The 15,969-nt window shown below is 43.8% G+C and overlaps 1 protein-coding gene across 6 annotated transcripts in view; it reads left to right on the forward strand.

The window, feature by feature from the left end:
• The window catches only part of PLA2G6 (phospholipase A2 group VI), a 593,695-nt gene that overhangs the window by 26,159 nt on the left and 551,567 nt on the right, over positions 1-15,969 (forward strand). For 2 of the 6 annotated variants that reach the window (XM_078683792.1, XM_078683778.1), the window contains exon 2: positions 6,489-6,564. The exons of 2 other annotated variants lie outside the window; for them this stretch is intronic. The gene's annotated coding sequence lies outside the window, so the exon portion shown is untranslated. Of the gene's footprint in view, positions 1-941; positions 1,048-6,488; positions 6,576-15,969 lie in introns of all 6 variants that reach the window. 2 more of the 6 variants (XM_078683798.1, XM_078683803.1) reach the window with 2 other exon arrangements.

Raw genomic sequence — 15,969 nt, forward strand, 5'->3', positions numbered from 1 at the left:
TTGGCGCCGCAGACCCGCGAGGTTTGGTTCCTGGCGCACATAGCCATGGTTGCAGCGCACAGAGACCCTCCACTGCCGCAAACAGAGGAAATAAATTAGAGGGAACATTGATGAGCGGTGAGCTTGTTGAAGGTCCTTTTTCATTAGGGATTATTTGGTCCTGCCAGATGTGCTAAGCATCTACCCCTAATGACTGCTTTAACAGCCTCCAATGACGTAGTATACCTGCTTCCTCATGCTCATTGAACTGGTGTACTCTACCACTATGATTAAAGATCTACCTGTAGTGCAGGGTCTCTAAAAATCACTGGGTTCCCCCAGTGCCTCAGAAGATCTTGATTTTGTTTGCTAACCATTTCCTTGGGTTCTATGAAGGCCGCCATTTTACAGTCAAGCACCGTCCTGCAGAGTTGTGAGAGAATAAAAGCTGCCCATAGCTTTGTAAAAGGTTGCGTAGACTGGTTCAGAATGTCACATCCTTGGCACAGAAGAGGTGCATACTCACATGTTCCTGAAGAGTTGTCCTAACTCATCGGCCTACTAGTACACACATCTCTAAATGTATACTGATTCACAATTAGACATATATAGTACTGCAACATGTTTTCCCAAATTTAAACGTATTCATCAGTACTTTCACTGCAAAGACATCAGTTTGTCTTTTGAGCTGGAATATGCATCGTTTGCAGCTTGACTAGTCAAAGAGCGTTTCTTCTGCTGGTCCAGGAAACGCATTAGGTTTCAATACTAAAGAAGCATGCAGGGGGCTGAATTTACATATGTGTACCAACCTGTCACCCATTTCTAGTCAAAAGTATTGTGGCAAATAGAGGAGAATGAGGCCGAAGGTGAGGTGGGCTGCTGCTGCTTGGGAGCCTCAAAGAAAACCTTGCAAGTGTGGCAAAAGCACTCTAAACATGGGCTCTTGATTCCATTTTCAGCAGTCTCTGCGACTGGGCATTGCTGACTGCAGGAAGGTGTGGTGGGGCATGGTGGACTAAAGCATTCCTCCGGGAAGATGAGATTATCGGCGATAGGGAGTGAAGGGTAAGGAAAAGTAGGAGGAGCCAGGAAGCTTCGGGTAAGATGGCTGACAACGAGCAGCATTCCCTTTTTAGATTGGAGTAGATTGGAGAGGGCAGGGCGCAGGCCATGTGATCGGTGGGCCCCAGTAAAGACCGTGCTGTCTATAATCAATGGTCTGACCTGCCTTCAAGGATAATGCCCTTAATCCTCATTGGTAGAGTACATTCTTTATTTTTTTTGTTTTTATTGAAAATCAGTATATATAAAAATACACAAAATTTATACTGTTACATTGTCTTTGTAATTTTAAGCAATGGTCACAATAGGATATTTTACCATAAACAATTCATAATTACATATATATACATATTTGAATTTAGATATTGAATAGCTCTTTCCTACCCTCCAATGTTATTCAGCCATAACAACAAGGGCTCCCAAATCTTAATTTCCTTCAACCGTGCTTTCCGTCCTTAACATTTATATAGGGACGTTTCATGAATTCTGATATTCAAAACCGGTGCAGCCATTGGTGGTATGACGGGGTTCCCTATCTTTCCATGCAGTGGCTATCAGTAGACGTGCTACAGCCAGTGTTATAAAAACAAAGTCTCTAGGTGATATATCGAGGATTGCCCTACCATCATATCCTAGTATCATCATAGCTGAGGTAATCTTTCTTTCTTTCTTCAATGTCTGTAGCCAGAGATCCTCTAGTTCTCTTTTTAGAGATGCCAGTTTCGTACAAGAAAAGAACATATGGATCATATGAGCTGGTCCGCTTGGACATCTCGGACATTTATCCTACTCCCTCTTCCCCCAACCGAAAAGCTTAGCTGGTGTATAGTAAAAATTATACAAGGTTTTATAATGTTCAGTTGAGCTTTTAGGTTGGCCAAGAGATAGATCTTAATCCCTAATTCAAGTGCCATGTCCAAATCAATCCCCCCATCGCCCATTTTTTCTACCCATTTTGCTTCAGTTTTATCCATCATCTGGGAGAGTCTTTATTAATTCATGATAATAATCTCTAATCTTATTATCCTGGCATTTCATAATTCCCAGTACTAGAATTTCTGCCAAATTAACAGAACCCTGAAGTAGACTTCTTATACAGCTCTGTATCTGCATATACTTAAAATAAGAGTTGTTATTAAGACTGAACCTCTGTGCAAGTTCAGGAAATGTCGAGTAGTTACTGTTGTAAAATAGATCTGCCTCCGTTCCCAGGATCTAGCCATACCATCATATAAAATTTGCAGTAGTAGATCCGACCGCCATAGTAAAGTAAATTTATTATATCTGGAGATGTTTAAAGAATTTATTTACTTTTTTCCATACTTTCCATGACTCTTTAATACACTTAAAGTATGTTTTTTAGGTCGAGCCTATCCCATTCCACAGGAATGGATAGGGGAGAATTTTAGTGGCCAAAATAGGTGCTCAAACCAAGGGCCGGATTTTCAACAGTTCACGTGAAGACAAGCACGCGCATTTCCCCACATCAAAGCAATCACAGGCTTCCCCAGCGTGCGCAGTGCGTGCTGGCCTCAATTCTCCTCCCCCCTAATTGCTTTCACGGCCACATCAAAGGGATCCTTTCCCGGCCGCTTTGCCTCAGGCATTTCTCCTCCCCTAATTATTTACTGCCCACGGCCGGCTTCACTTTCACGGCCGCCAGGCCGTGTCTCGCATTTCTCCTCCCCCCTCCCCACAGCAATGCGAAGAGCTTGCTATGTTAGGAACCGGAAAATTTGTTGTATGTTTTTTATGCAGCCTACCGCCATTTAAAAGCACCACTCACTGCGAAGTGTAAGTTAAGGTTTTACATTATGTACATTTGAATTTTTTATTACGTAGTTATTTCTTCCTGGCCGTGGTGCAGTTTACGTAAATTAAAAGGGGAATTTTCCGGACCCATACCATTAAAGTGCAGTGCGTGGTGCCTTAATGGTGAGCTTTCGTGTTTCAAATTTGCGCCTACTGTACTAAACGTTTTTCACTGGCACACAGGGCGAACAGAGCACCGTAGGCGTTAGGCGTATTTTAACATATGTTTCTACCAATCCAGCACTTTCTACAATTCGAAGTGCTTCCGCAGTCTGGGCTTTCTCACAAACTGCAGCAGTAGTGATCCGGAGCCAGGACGTGGGTGGTGTATTATACTACCCTACTGGTCCGTGGTGCGTCCGAAAACAGGGCCTATTCAGCCCAATAATTGTTACTCTATTAATTAACAGAAGTGGTCCGGAGCCAGTATGTGGGTGGTGTATTATAGTACACTACTAGTCCGTGGGGCGTCACAAAACAGGGCCTACTTAGCCCTTCGTTTTTTTTATAAGGTTGAGCGCTTTCGCAGTCCGGCCATCCTCAGAGTGAAGCAGTAGTGGTCCGGAGCCAGTACGTGTGCGGTGTATTATAGTACACTACTACCCCGTTCGGCGTGCCAAACCAGGGCCTACTCAGCCCTTCATTTTTATAAGGTCGAGCGCTTCTGCCAACATAGGAAGAGCCCAGTGCTGAGTTCAGTTCCCTCACCGCCCCCTCCCCCCTCACAATACTATCCAGAGGCGCTGCAGTCGGTTGTGATGGACAGCAAATACTTGACATCGGCATACAGCTATAATAAGGTGGTGATGTAGGTGACTGCGCACTGCTTCCAGGGGAGGAGCTGCTGCTATGTACTCACTCTGCACCCCCCCGCCCCCCCCTCTATCACACTGGCTGGGGCCCTGCACAGCCGTACAGGCTGCTGTTTGCACTTCACTTAATGTGTGTTTCAAGTCTGCGCATCTGGAGGGGGAGTCGCCCAGTTCCCTACCCCTCACCTTACTGGAATTATCAAGGACGCATCCAGCCCCCTTGCATCATTCAGCACCACTCAGCACCACCCCAGCATCACTCAGCGCCACCCCAGCATCACTTAGCGCCACCCCAGCATCACTTAGCGCCACCCCAGCATCACTTAGCGCCACCCCAGCATCACTCAGCGCCACCCCAGCATCACTCAGCGCTACCCCAGCATCACTCAGCGCCACCCCAGCATCACTCAGCGCCACCCCAGCATCACTCAGCGCCACCCCAGCATCACTCATCGCCACCCCAGCATCACTCATCGCCACCCCAGCATCACTCATCGCCACCCCAGCATCATTCAGCACCACCACAGCATCACTCAGAACCACCACAGCACCACCCCAGCATCACTCAGCGCCACCCCAGCACCACCCCAGCACCACCCCAGCACCACCACAGCACCACTCAGCACCACCACAGCACCACTCAGCACCACCACAGTCCCACTCACAGGGGTGTGGAATTTAATAAAATATCTACTTGTCCATGGGGCAGGTTGCTTCATAAATCTACTTGTCCTGTAACAAAATCCACTTGTCTCTTTTGTGCCATGTAATGAAGCGACAAATTATGGCAGCTATCATTATATAAGAGCGCTGAAACAGCCTCTCGGATTATGCCAGGGCTCCTTCCATAGTAGGTGTTGAATACTAGCAATTCCCTTATGTTGCCACGTTTCCGCAGATCTACATACTGGGGCTGAAGGTAATGGTAAGCAATAGTTTCAGGGTTGAAATGCCATTTAGAGTCTGTGCAAACCTACTAACTTATGTTTTAATGGTTTTCACCAGATCTTCTCTAATCTTTTCCCATACCTTGAAAGGAAGTTTACTCCTGGCAATGGCAGAAATAAAACTTCTTCAAGGGTTGGGGAAAAAAGTGGTTGAAGGGAAAGGGAACTTGCAAATACTCAGATTTTTGCATGACCAAATCTACACCTGCATATTTACTCATGATACAATGCAGTTCACAAGTATTTTCTAGGAGTACTATGTTTAAGCCTACTTCTGTAAAGTCTTATGAATTCATGAAAGCTGTATATCTGCATTTAATGCAAGGAACTGGACGCACATTTGAGACTTTATTTAATAATTGGGCCCCTAATTAGGTCTGGCGTTGACGTGACCATTTGTGTTTATTAAAATTCTGTCTCTCCCTGTCTATCGGCTAGTTTATCTGTGAGTGACAGCATTCAGTTCTTTTACAAGAAGCATATCGAAACAGTCGTTTTGCTCAGTGCCAGTAACTACTGTGGCAATGTGTGCTTATTGAGACCCAAATTTTTTTTTTCTTTTGCCAATTTTTGTTATAATGGAGAGTGTCTGCCAGCTCCCCCATCAAAACAAGTCATGCATTGGCAAAACCAAAAGGATGACCAACAATTTCAGACCTACTGGCTTTACCAGTGCTTGTTTATTTTTATGTTTCTCATAATCTTATTAAAACTCGTTACACTAATTTTCCATTCTGAATATTTTTGGAAATACTAGCAAACACCACATTTTACTAAATGATGCTGCAAAGAAATGGTATCTAAAATTTTACAGTCGTTTAGCCAAAGGTTTTTGCATTTTTTTGTGAGCATTTTATTTTGAAAGCAAAGAATCATCAGTCTTTATTTCAATCTTCTGCAAATATTTGCATCTAATCAGAGAGCGTTCTGGGAGCATTATACATAGCCTCATATTGCTAAACATTGAAAATGTGTGTACATGTTTTTATACTGGAACCACTGTCAGTAGTGCATTCTGAGCTTACAACATGTACTTAGATTGGTCACCCCAACAATAAAAGTTTTGCATTAATGAACCATAAATACGAGTTTGAACAGCGTTAACACATGGACACAAATATTACATTAACTGCAGGCAACGCCTTTCCCTGATCCATAATGTGGTGCTGTAAACTGGCAGTCAAAGGGTTTGTGCTGTAGGGGGTTGGGCCTACTTGTCCCAAGGACAAAATATACATGAAAATGTGTAGCCCTTGACCTCAAACAATATGTCCCGGGCGTCGGGCTATAGGAATTCCACATCCCTGCACTCAGCATCTCCACATCATCACTCAGCGCTACCCCAGCATCACTCAGCACCACCACATTATCACTCAGCACCACCACATTATCACTCGGCACCCCCACATTATCACTCGGCACCCCCACAGCACCACTCGGCACCACCACAGCACCACTCGGCACCACCACAGCATCACTCAGCACCACCACAGCACCACTCAGCACCACCACAGCATCACTCAGCACCACCACAGCACCACTCAGCACCACCACAGCACCACTCAGCACCACCACATTATCACTCAGCACCACCACATTATCACTCAGCACCACCACAGCAACACTCAGCACCACCACAGCATCACTCAGCCTCACCACAGCACCACTCAGCACCACCACAGCATCACTCAGCGCAACCCCAGGTTATAGGTGTCACTTTTGCAAAACTATTGGCATTGTAAAGGACAAAGCTATTAATTTAGCTATTTTCAAAACCAACACATAAATTAAAAAAAATGGTCATTTACAAGACCAATAGCTCAAACTTTCCTAATGCGAGACCTATTGCATTGCAAATGCTTGTTTATTATAGCTTGGTTCCAACTGTTTTAAGAAGAGGACCTCATCTCTGCTCTGGTATGAGTAAGAAACCCATCTGATGGAGGGCAGTGGCCCAATAGTACAATTAAATATTGGGGGCTCCCCACCCACCGCGCTCTCTTGGTAGTGTTAGATATTGCAATGCACGGCAAGTCTTCTGATAACCCCAAATAAAATTGGTAAACAGGGTATTGACTTTATTTATTTTAATTTCTGCTAGTTCCAAAGGTATTGCATGGAGTAAATGTAATATCTTCGGGAAATATTTCATTTTTATTATGTTAAATCTGCCTATTATGAGATGTAGTTTGTCCAACCGCTTAAGTTCCCCATTTATTTTACCCATAATTGGATCAATATTTACCGCACAAAGGCTGTCTGTGCTGGATGTTATATTAATTCCTAAGTATGTCACATTTGCGCGGATCTTGTGCCTGGCACTGGAAAGAGCATATGATTTGAGTTTTACTGCTGTTTAACTTCTATCCAGATTTCCTACCAAACTCCTCTGCCATACTTTCTCTTTCTCTAATTGCCCTCTGTGGATCTGGAGTAACTATTGCTTTGTCATCCGCATATGCAAGAATCTTGGTTTCATAGCCTTTAGGGATTATGGGTTTTATTGCTTGGGTATTCAAGATTTGGTTAATAAATGGATTGCGATAAAAGGCAAATAATATGGAGGAGCAGAGGCAGCCTTGCCACGTCCCTCTAGCAATCTCGATCCTCCCTGAAGTATTACCCATTATTTGTAGCTGCGCATATGGTTTAGTATATAGCTTGGATAGCTCTGAGATAACCTGACCCCAGCCCTATCTCTACCAACGTACTCCATAAGTAGTGCCAAGATACCCGGTCAAATACTTTTTCCGTATCTAGGAGTAACACAGCCAGCTCTCTATCTTCTACTTCTGCTATATCGAGTAGTGCAATGACCCGTTTAGTGTGGTCTCCCTACCAGGGACAAAGACATTTTGCCAGGGTGATATCAGCGCCACTATAATCTTTTGTAGACGATTGGCGATTATCTTCGAATATAATTTGGCTCCCGAAATCATAAGCGAAATCGGATGATATGAAGAGGGTAGTTCTAGTGGTTTGCCTTTTTTTGGAAATACTACCATGTCCAAGCCCTGCCACGACGCAGGGGGGATCCCGCTATATTGTACCCCCAAAAATAGAACATGAATAATTGGAAGAATCTCGTTGGTAGAGTACATTCAAAGCAGACCATAAGAACAAATTAGACCAGGCCTGGTGATCATGTCAAGACAAGAGGACCGGACCTCACATACAAGGTTATTAAAAAGTAAAAAAAGAAAATCTTTCTTGTGCAAGCAATAGAAGGGCCATTTTGACAAAATACTGCATACAAATATGTCAAAAATATTGTGATGTTAAACATATTCTGGGACAGAATATAAAAAGGTAAGACTATATTAGAAAACAAGGGGGTTCCTTGCATATGGGTAACTTGCCAAGAGCAGGGAAGGTACACTAAATCTTTAAAACATGACTTGAGCAAGAATTTGTGATTAAATTGTGGGCATCTAGCAATGGACTAATACATCAATGCATCAAGCATGAAAACACTGCAAAAAATTATACCAAATACGCATTTGTTTTATATCTAAAGTAGCCAAATATGTATTTAATATACAGTGGGGATAAAGCTAAAATATTGTTTAAGAAGAGCTGTTCACATTCCTATTTTGTAACAAGTTTGGAAAAATTAATTTCTATCATATAGAACAGTACATCATTATATTGATACAGTTTCATATTGCTGACAACTCAATATAACATTAACATTTAAATGTAGTATTATCCAGTATTAGGGGTGTCTTTCATAGATTCACATGCCTGAATCATTCCCCGTCGTCGAGACGGGAGCCTCCGGTATATAGAAAAGTAATGTCCTATAGACATACATAGAGAAAAATAGGCCTAAGGGCCTCACCTTAGTGGCCTATCCTTGTCCTTATGTAAAAAGGACCAAACTCTTAGAGCCAGCCAATCAGCTATCACCTCCCTCTAGAACCTTCCTGACAGGAGCCTCAGTCTCTCAGATTTTCTACCGCACGTTGTGCTAGGGAGTCTCCAACCTGAGTTCTCCTCAGGATCTTTTCAAAACCAACTTATTCACTTTTCAAAGTGAGTTCTTTCTCCAAACATCTCATACAGGATTACTTCAGAGGATTAAGTGATTTATTTCTTTGAAATTGCTGGCATGTCTGAATCCCAGAAGAAAGCCCTCTTCAGGGCCTGCTCTTCATGTGGGAAGAAAAGGCTCCATGTGGAAGACTATCATGCCCTATGCTTATATTGCCTTTATCCTGACCACATACCTAAGGACTGTAAGATATGTAGGTCTTTCCCTAACAAAACCTTGAGAGACAGAGAAGGTCGCCTGCTCATCTGGCTGGACAGGCTTAAAAACAGGGAAGATGTGGTCTCCTCAGAAGGAAGTTTTTCAATGACTTCAGAAGTCTCCCAGAAGAGGCCAAGGGTGGAGTCCCCTGACCCCTCAGACACTCCTCCTATGAAGGTACAAAAGAAATCTTCAGAGGCGAGATCGACGAAATCTTCAGTGTCTGACAAGGACTCTCAGGCTTTTAAGAAGCCTACGCAGTCGTCCAGCAAGCTTACAGCATCCTCCTCGTCGCAAAAGAGAATTGTGGCGCCAGTTTCCATCTCCACAGCGACGACGACTGTGTCGACGACGACAACGTCGTCGGTTTTCTCGTCGACGACGACCACTCCTTCATCGTCGTCTGCGGGTAAGCCTATTCCATCGGTAATTCTGTTGAAGTCGACGTCCAAGACCTCGTCGACGACGAAGATTGCCCCGCCGACGCCGACATCGGCGATGAAGAATTCATAGTCGACGGGAGGGATGACGCCGAAGGTGTCGACGACGAAGACATCGACGACGAAGGAATCGTCGACGAGGGACTCGTCGACAAAGGAATCGTGGACGACCACAGCGTCGACGAGCGCATCGTCGACGAAGGCATCGTCGACGAAGAAAGTCTCGTCTACGGAAGTACCGTCGTCGAAGATCAGCCCGTCGACGAGGGTACCGTCGACGGGAGAATCGTCGTCGGAGTTAGTCATTCCGGAGCCGTGGAAGAAATCCAGGCTGATAGAATCGTCGTCTTGGACCCTACCACCGTCGACGGCAACAGGGACGACGACAGGGGCCCCTGCAAAAGGTCCTGTGTCGGTCAAATTGACCAAGAAAAAGATTACACCTGAAACGACATCACCCAGTAAGGTGCAAAGTCATTTGCCCACGGAGATTCTCCAGAGTGAAGAATCTGAGGAAGAACTCCTGGAGCAAGCTACTTCCATTTCGGACCTTAACGTGAAATGTCAGAGCACAGACGAGGAACAGGATGAGGTGATCTACGAGGAACACTCTTTCCAAGCTCAGGTCCATACGGAGGTCACGCCGATGGTATGCCTTCCCGTTTCCATTGTGAATGACCTTAAATACCTGATCCAGGACTACAAACAGCGTTTCCCTGAATCACAGGCAAATGAGGAGGGGGGCCCGTCGCCTGCAACAAATGCACCGGCGGCAGCACCAAAACAGTCAAGGCCAGCTCCCCAGGCCCGCCATGAGAAAACGCCACCTCAGGTGATCGAATCATCAGATGAGGAGGCTGAGGAAGTGGAAGAGGGGGAAGTCCAGGAGGACCAGTCAGATCACGACGTGGACGAAGACTATGTGGCATCTTCCCCAGCTTCACCCCAACCGCGCCAGGCAGATTCACCGCCAGTGGACATTGGCGGTTTCCATAAATTAGTAGAAAGAGCAGCGAAGCGATTTCATATGGAGATGGAATCGACTGAGACCGAGTGTTTCTTATATGACTTTAAGGAACAAACAAAGAGGATAACGAAGTCTATCCCAATCATAGACTTTCTCTGGGACCAAGAAAAGAAACTAATGATGACGCCGGCCTCTCTACCTGCGGTGGTTCCACGCCTGGATAAGAAATATAAGGCTCCAACCACAGCGGCAACTTGCTTTAATGGGCACCCGAAACCGGACTCTGTTGTAACCCAGGCGGCCCAATAGAATTCTCGCAACCCTTCCTCTCCTCTGTCAGCTCCACCGGACAAGGAAGGAAGGAAGTTGGACACAATCGGTAAACGGTTTACAACGACTTCCGCCATGACCATCAAGGTGGCCAACTCCATAGCCCTGTTGGGGCGTTATAACCGCCAACTTTGGGAAGATATAGTCCCATATATAGCGGAACTGCCAGATACAGTTCAGGAGGAGGTCAAGGCACTCCTTACGGAGGGACAAACCTCGGCAGCTGAGATCATTGATTGTGCCATAGATGCAGCCATGATGGGCTTTCGTCAACTAGCTGGGGCGGCAGTCCTACGCCGTCAGGGATGGCTTAAGGCAACATCCTTCAGACCAGAGGTGCAGACGAAGGTGCTGGACATGCCCTTCGACGGCCAACACCTTTTCGGAGCCAAAATTGACGAGGCGCTCCAGACAATTAAAGAAGACACTGATACGGCTAGAGCACTTGGTACTTTACAGGCAAGGAACCAGTCCTTTCGGGGTAACACATCCAGGGGCCAGTCCTCCTACAGGGGATCCTATCAAAATAGGTCCTCGTATTCCTATCCGAATAGATCCCAGTACCAACAAAAGCAGCAACAAGGTCGTCAGACTTCTTACGGAAGATCAAACTTTAAAGGCAAAAACTAGAGGAGAGGCACGGGCGGACGCCAGTGACCAATTACTCCAGCCAGTCCAGCAACTATATCCCTCATTAAAAATTGGAGGAAAATTGTCCCATTTTCTAAACAATTGGCATCTCATCACCACAGATCGGTGGGTACTCCAGTTAATACAATTTGGCCATTCCCTGGAATTTACCTCCATCCCACCTGCAACACCTCCACGCAGGCTGCCGCACAAACATCTACGACTGTTGCTCCAGGAAATATCTGCGATGATAAAGAAAGGGGCGATCGAAAGAGTTCCATCTTCTCAAAGAGGACGGGGATTCTATTCCCGCTTCTTTCTTATACGCAAGAAGGAGAAAAAGTGGAGGCCCATTCTAGACCTCAGAGCCCTCAACTCTTTCCTGAAGAGTTAGTCGTTCAGGATGGTGACGATCCAAGAAATACTTGGCATACTAAAAAAAGAAGATTTTATGACATCTTTGGATCTCCAGGATGCCTACTACCACATCCCGATACTCCAGGGGCACAGAAAATTCCTAAGGTTCGAGGTGGCGGGACACCACTACCAATTCAAGGTCCTACCGTTTGGCCTCAAATCCGCTCCGCGGATTTTCACCAAGTGCCTTTCACCTGTGGCAGCTTTCCTGCGCCAAATGGGTCACCAGGTCTTCCCCTACCTCGACGACTGGCTGGTAAAAGCACCCTCAGCTGCAGGCGTGACCGAATCCTCAAACGCCTGCACCAATCTCTTTCTGCATCTAGGATTGACTCTCAATCTCGAGAAATCCTGCATGACCCCAACACAGAACATCACCTTCCTTGGGGCGGTCTTGAACACAGAATGCGCAAGAGCATTCCCTTCAAAGGAAAGAAAAAACAAGATAATATCCCTGGCCACGGCTGTGGCATCAAGGAAGTCTCTAGGAGTTCGAACTTACAAATCACTCCTAGGAATGATGTCTTCTTGTATGCTTCTCATTCCGCACTGCAGACTCAGGATGCGCCCATTGCAAGAGGCCCTCACAAACCAATGGACACAGAGTACAGGTTCTTTCGAGGACATAGTGAAGATAACACCTCAAATGTCCAAGAGCCTGGAATGGTGGAAAATTCACAAGAATCTGTGTATAGGACTGCCATTCCTCCTTCCAGCAACACCTCTGGGGATTACCACGGGTGCATCCCTGGAAGGCTGGGGAGCTGTTCTCCAGGACCTCCGAATAAGCGGCAAATGGACACATCAGGAGAAGCAACTCCATATAAACCTTCTAGAACTGAGGGCTGTGTATCTGGCACTACAAGCCTTTTTACCACGCATCCAGAACTCCCAGGTGCTCGTCAGAACGGACAACACCACGACGATGCACTATCTCAACAAACAGGGAGGAACGCGTTCGCTCACCCTTTCACGCGAATCGCAGAAGGTCTGGAACTAGCTGGTACTCCATGGGATCACGCTCAAAGCGGACTATGTCCCGGGCAAGGACAACACCATTGCGGACGCCCTCAGCAGGCAGAAGTCCCTCTCCCACGAATGGGAACTCGACGAGAATACACTGGACCACATATTCTCACAATGGGGAGTCCCAGGAATCGACCTGTTTGCCACCAAGGAGAACGCCAAATGCCCAAGCTACGCAAGCTGGCGTCCCCAACCAAGGTCACTCGGGAATGCGCTTTCCATCGGTTGGTTCAGCGTATTTGCGTACGCTTTTCCACCATTCCCGATGATTCCCAGGGTTCTCCGGAAGATGAAGGCGGAGCCTTGTACCCTGATCCTAATTGCCCCGTTCTGGCCTATGTAGAGCGGCGACGTGGAAGTCACCGCACACCTTCTCCAGACACTACTGCCTGGATGCTGAGCTAATGCAGGATGCAGCAGTGGGCCAGGCGGTGCTTCGACATCTATTCCAGTGAGGTGAGCCTTCCAACATCCCGCCATCCTGGTATGCACATTTCTTACTGTTATGATATATTGATGTATGCTAATGTTTCAGGGTTACAAGATAATGGATGTATTATCTAAACTGTATATATAGCATGCTTACATCGGAAATGTGCATAATATATTGCTGACTACTCTGATTCAGGCATGTGAATCTATGAAAGACACCCCTAATACTGGATAAGAAACGCGTTACTTACCTGTAACAGCAGTTATCCAGTATTGGTCTCTTTCATAGATTCACATGCAACCCTCCCGCCTCCCCTGGAAGGACTCACGTTCTCTCTAACTATATTACGCCTACCTAGCTTAGTGCGTACGAAAATCTGAGAGACTGAGGCTCCTGTCAGGAAGGTTCTAGAGGGAGGTGATAGCTGATTGCCTGGCTCTAAGAGTTTGGTCCTTTTTACATAAGGACAAGGATAGGCCACTAAGGTGAGGCCCTTAGGCCTATTTTTCTCTATGTATGTCTATAGGACATTACTTTTCTATATACCGGAGGCTTCCGTCTCGACAACGGGGAATGATTCAGGCATGTGAATCTATGAAAGACACCAATACTGGATAACTGCTGTTACAGGTAAGTAACGCGTTTCTTCCCTATGTTAAATGATGTTAAAAAAGAAGGTAAAAATATCTTTTTTAGGTATTTAATAAAGTTTTTTTTTAATGTAGTGGTGTATAATATTTTTTCTTTAATATGGTTGTATAAATTATTTTTTACATTTGTTTGACAAATATTAGCTATTTTAGTATTATAAATCATTAGTGTTTGTTTTAGTATTGTGTGTAAGATTTTATGTGAATTATAGTTTTAAATGTAATTAGAAATCGTTAATTTAGTAGTTGGTTGTTGGGTTTGTTGGAAATTAGATTGGAACATTTTCTAAAATGTGAATAATGTATTGCTTTTAATTTGTAAATACATTTGTGTGATCATTGTTAATCAATAATTACGTAATTTAATTGATTGTGATTTTAAATATTTGGTTGTAATTATTTTTCATTGGCTGATCAGTTTTGATAAATGTTGTTTATTTTATATGTATTAATGTTTGGATTGTATTTGTTTTATTTCATCATTTTTATATAGTTTTTTCATTTTAATTGCTTGTTTTTAGGGTAATAGAGAGGAAAATGTTTAATTTAAAATAGTTTATTTTTTAATTATTTGTAATATAAAACTTTTATTTTTTAAATGTAGTTGTTTTTGTTCTATATTTGATAAATATATTCTTTCAAATGTATTTTTTTTAATCTATATTTAAATGTTTTATGTACAAAAATCAGGAGTGCGACTAGTATTTCTGACCCCTCTAAAGTCCAACATTTTCCTTTTATTTATGTTGTTGTGGGAATTGTAAATGTAACTCCTACAAAGTCTGACATGTTCCCTACTTTTGCTTTGGAGCATTGTGTTTGTTAAAAAAGAAATAAAATCGGAACTTTCTACACCACGTGACTTTCTTGGACTGGAAAAGAGTGTTCGCACAAGATTGTGATTTGAGAAAAGTTATTATACATGATGTGCGCTGGTGTTTTTGTGTATGTTCCCTACTTTTGCTTATGTTGGAGTGGGAATAGTGAATCTGAATCCTTCAAAGTCTAACACTTTCCCGTACCATTGTTTAGATTTACGTGGGAATAGTAAATTTAACCCCTCCAAGGTTCAACACTTTCCCTATTTTTGCTAACGTTGGAGTGAGAACAGTAAATCTGACCTCTCGAAAATCCAAGACTTTCCTTGCTTTTGTTAATTTTGAAGTGGGAACAGAATAGTAAATTTTACCCCTCCAAAGTGCCACACTTTCCATACCGTTGATCAGATTGGAGTGTAAACAGTAAATCTGACTCCTCCAAAGTCCAACACTTTCCAAACTGGAGTAGGAATAGTATACTTCATCCAATGCTTTCCCTACTCTTAATTATGTAGGAGTGGAAACAATAAATCTAACCATTCCAAAGTCCAAAACTTTCCCTACATTTCCTAACATTGGAGTGGGACAACTAAATATAAACCCGTCAAAGTCCATAATTTTCCTACTGTTGTTTAGATTGGAGTGGGTGAAGTGCAGTAGTTCCCAAACGTTTTAGGACCAAGACCAACCATGTAGCAAGGCGAACATTTGCGACCCACCTAGCTTTAATGGACATGAGGAGGGCATTTTTTTAAAATTTAACTTGAGCATCATGTGGTAGCTCACTGTCATTTACAGACCCCACATTTGACATTGAAATGGCCACTGAATTTGCACAGACATACAGTTTTACTGATCAAACTATATTGCATGCAGAATATAATGTGTGGAAATCTGGTTTCAGTGAATATTTTATCATTTGTGCATCACCAAGACGAAGTGTCTTGATTTGTTTGGATCTTATTAAAATCTTTGTTTCCATCACACTTCTGAGTGCTATATCTTTGCTTTGTGGGCAAACTGAACATTACTTTTCTTTCTCTGACTGGAAAGTTAGAGGATTTTATAAACCGTTATCCCTGTGTTAAAAAACATAAGCAGTAGTTTGTAAGAAGACACAGCCTGACATTTGATTTGTCATTAAAGCTCAACAAATGCGACAAGATAAACACAGAATGTAAATGAATCTCTGTTAATGGCTTAGACTTTCACGACCCACCAAAATGTGTCTTGCAACCCACAGTTTGGGAATCACTGGTGTAGTGAATTTAAACTCCCCAAGTCTAATTATTTTATTTGATTCTTTTAAGTTGCTTTAATATGTATTTCTTCCTTTTCATTTTATTTGTTTTCATTTTAAGTTGGTGTACTGTACATTCTTTTTTTATTAG

This window comes from Lissotriton helveticus, chromosome 1_1, assembly GCF_964261635.1.
Source record: "Lissotriton helveticus chromosome 1_1, aLisHel1.1, whole genome shotgun sequence".
In the NCBI taxonomy this organism is placed as follows: Eukaryota; Metazoa; Chordata; class Amphibia; order Caudata; family Salamandridae; genus Lissotriton; species Lissotriton helveticus.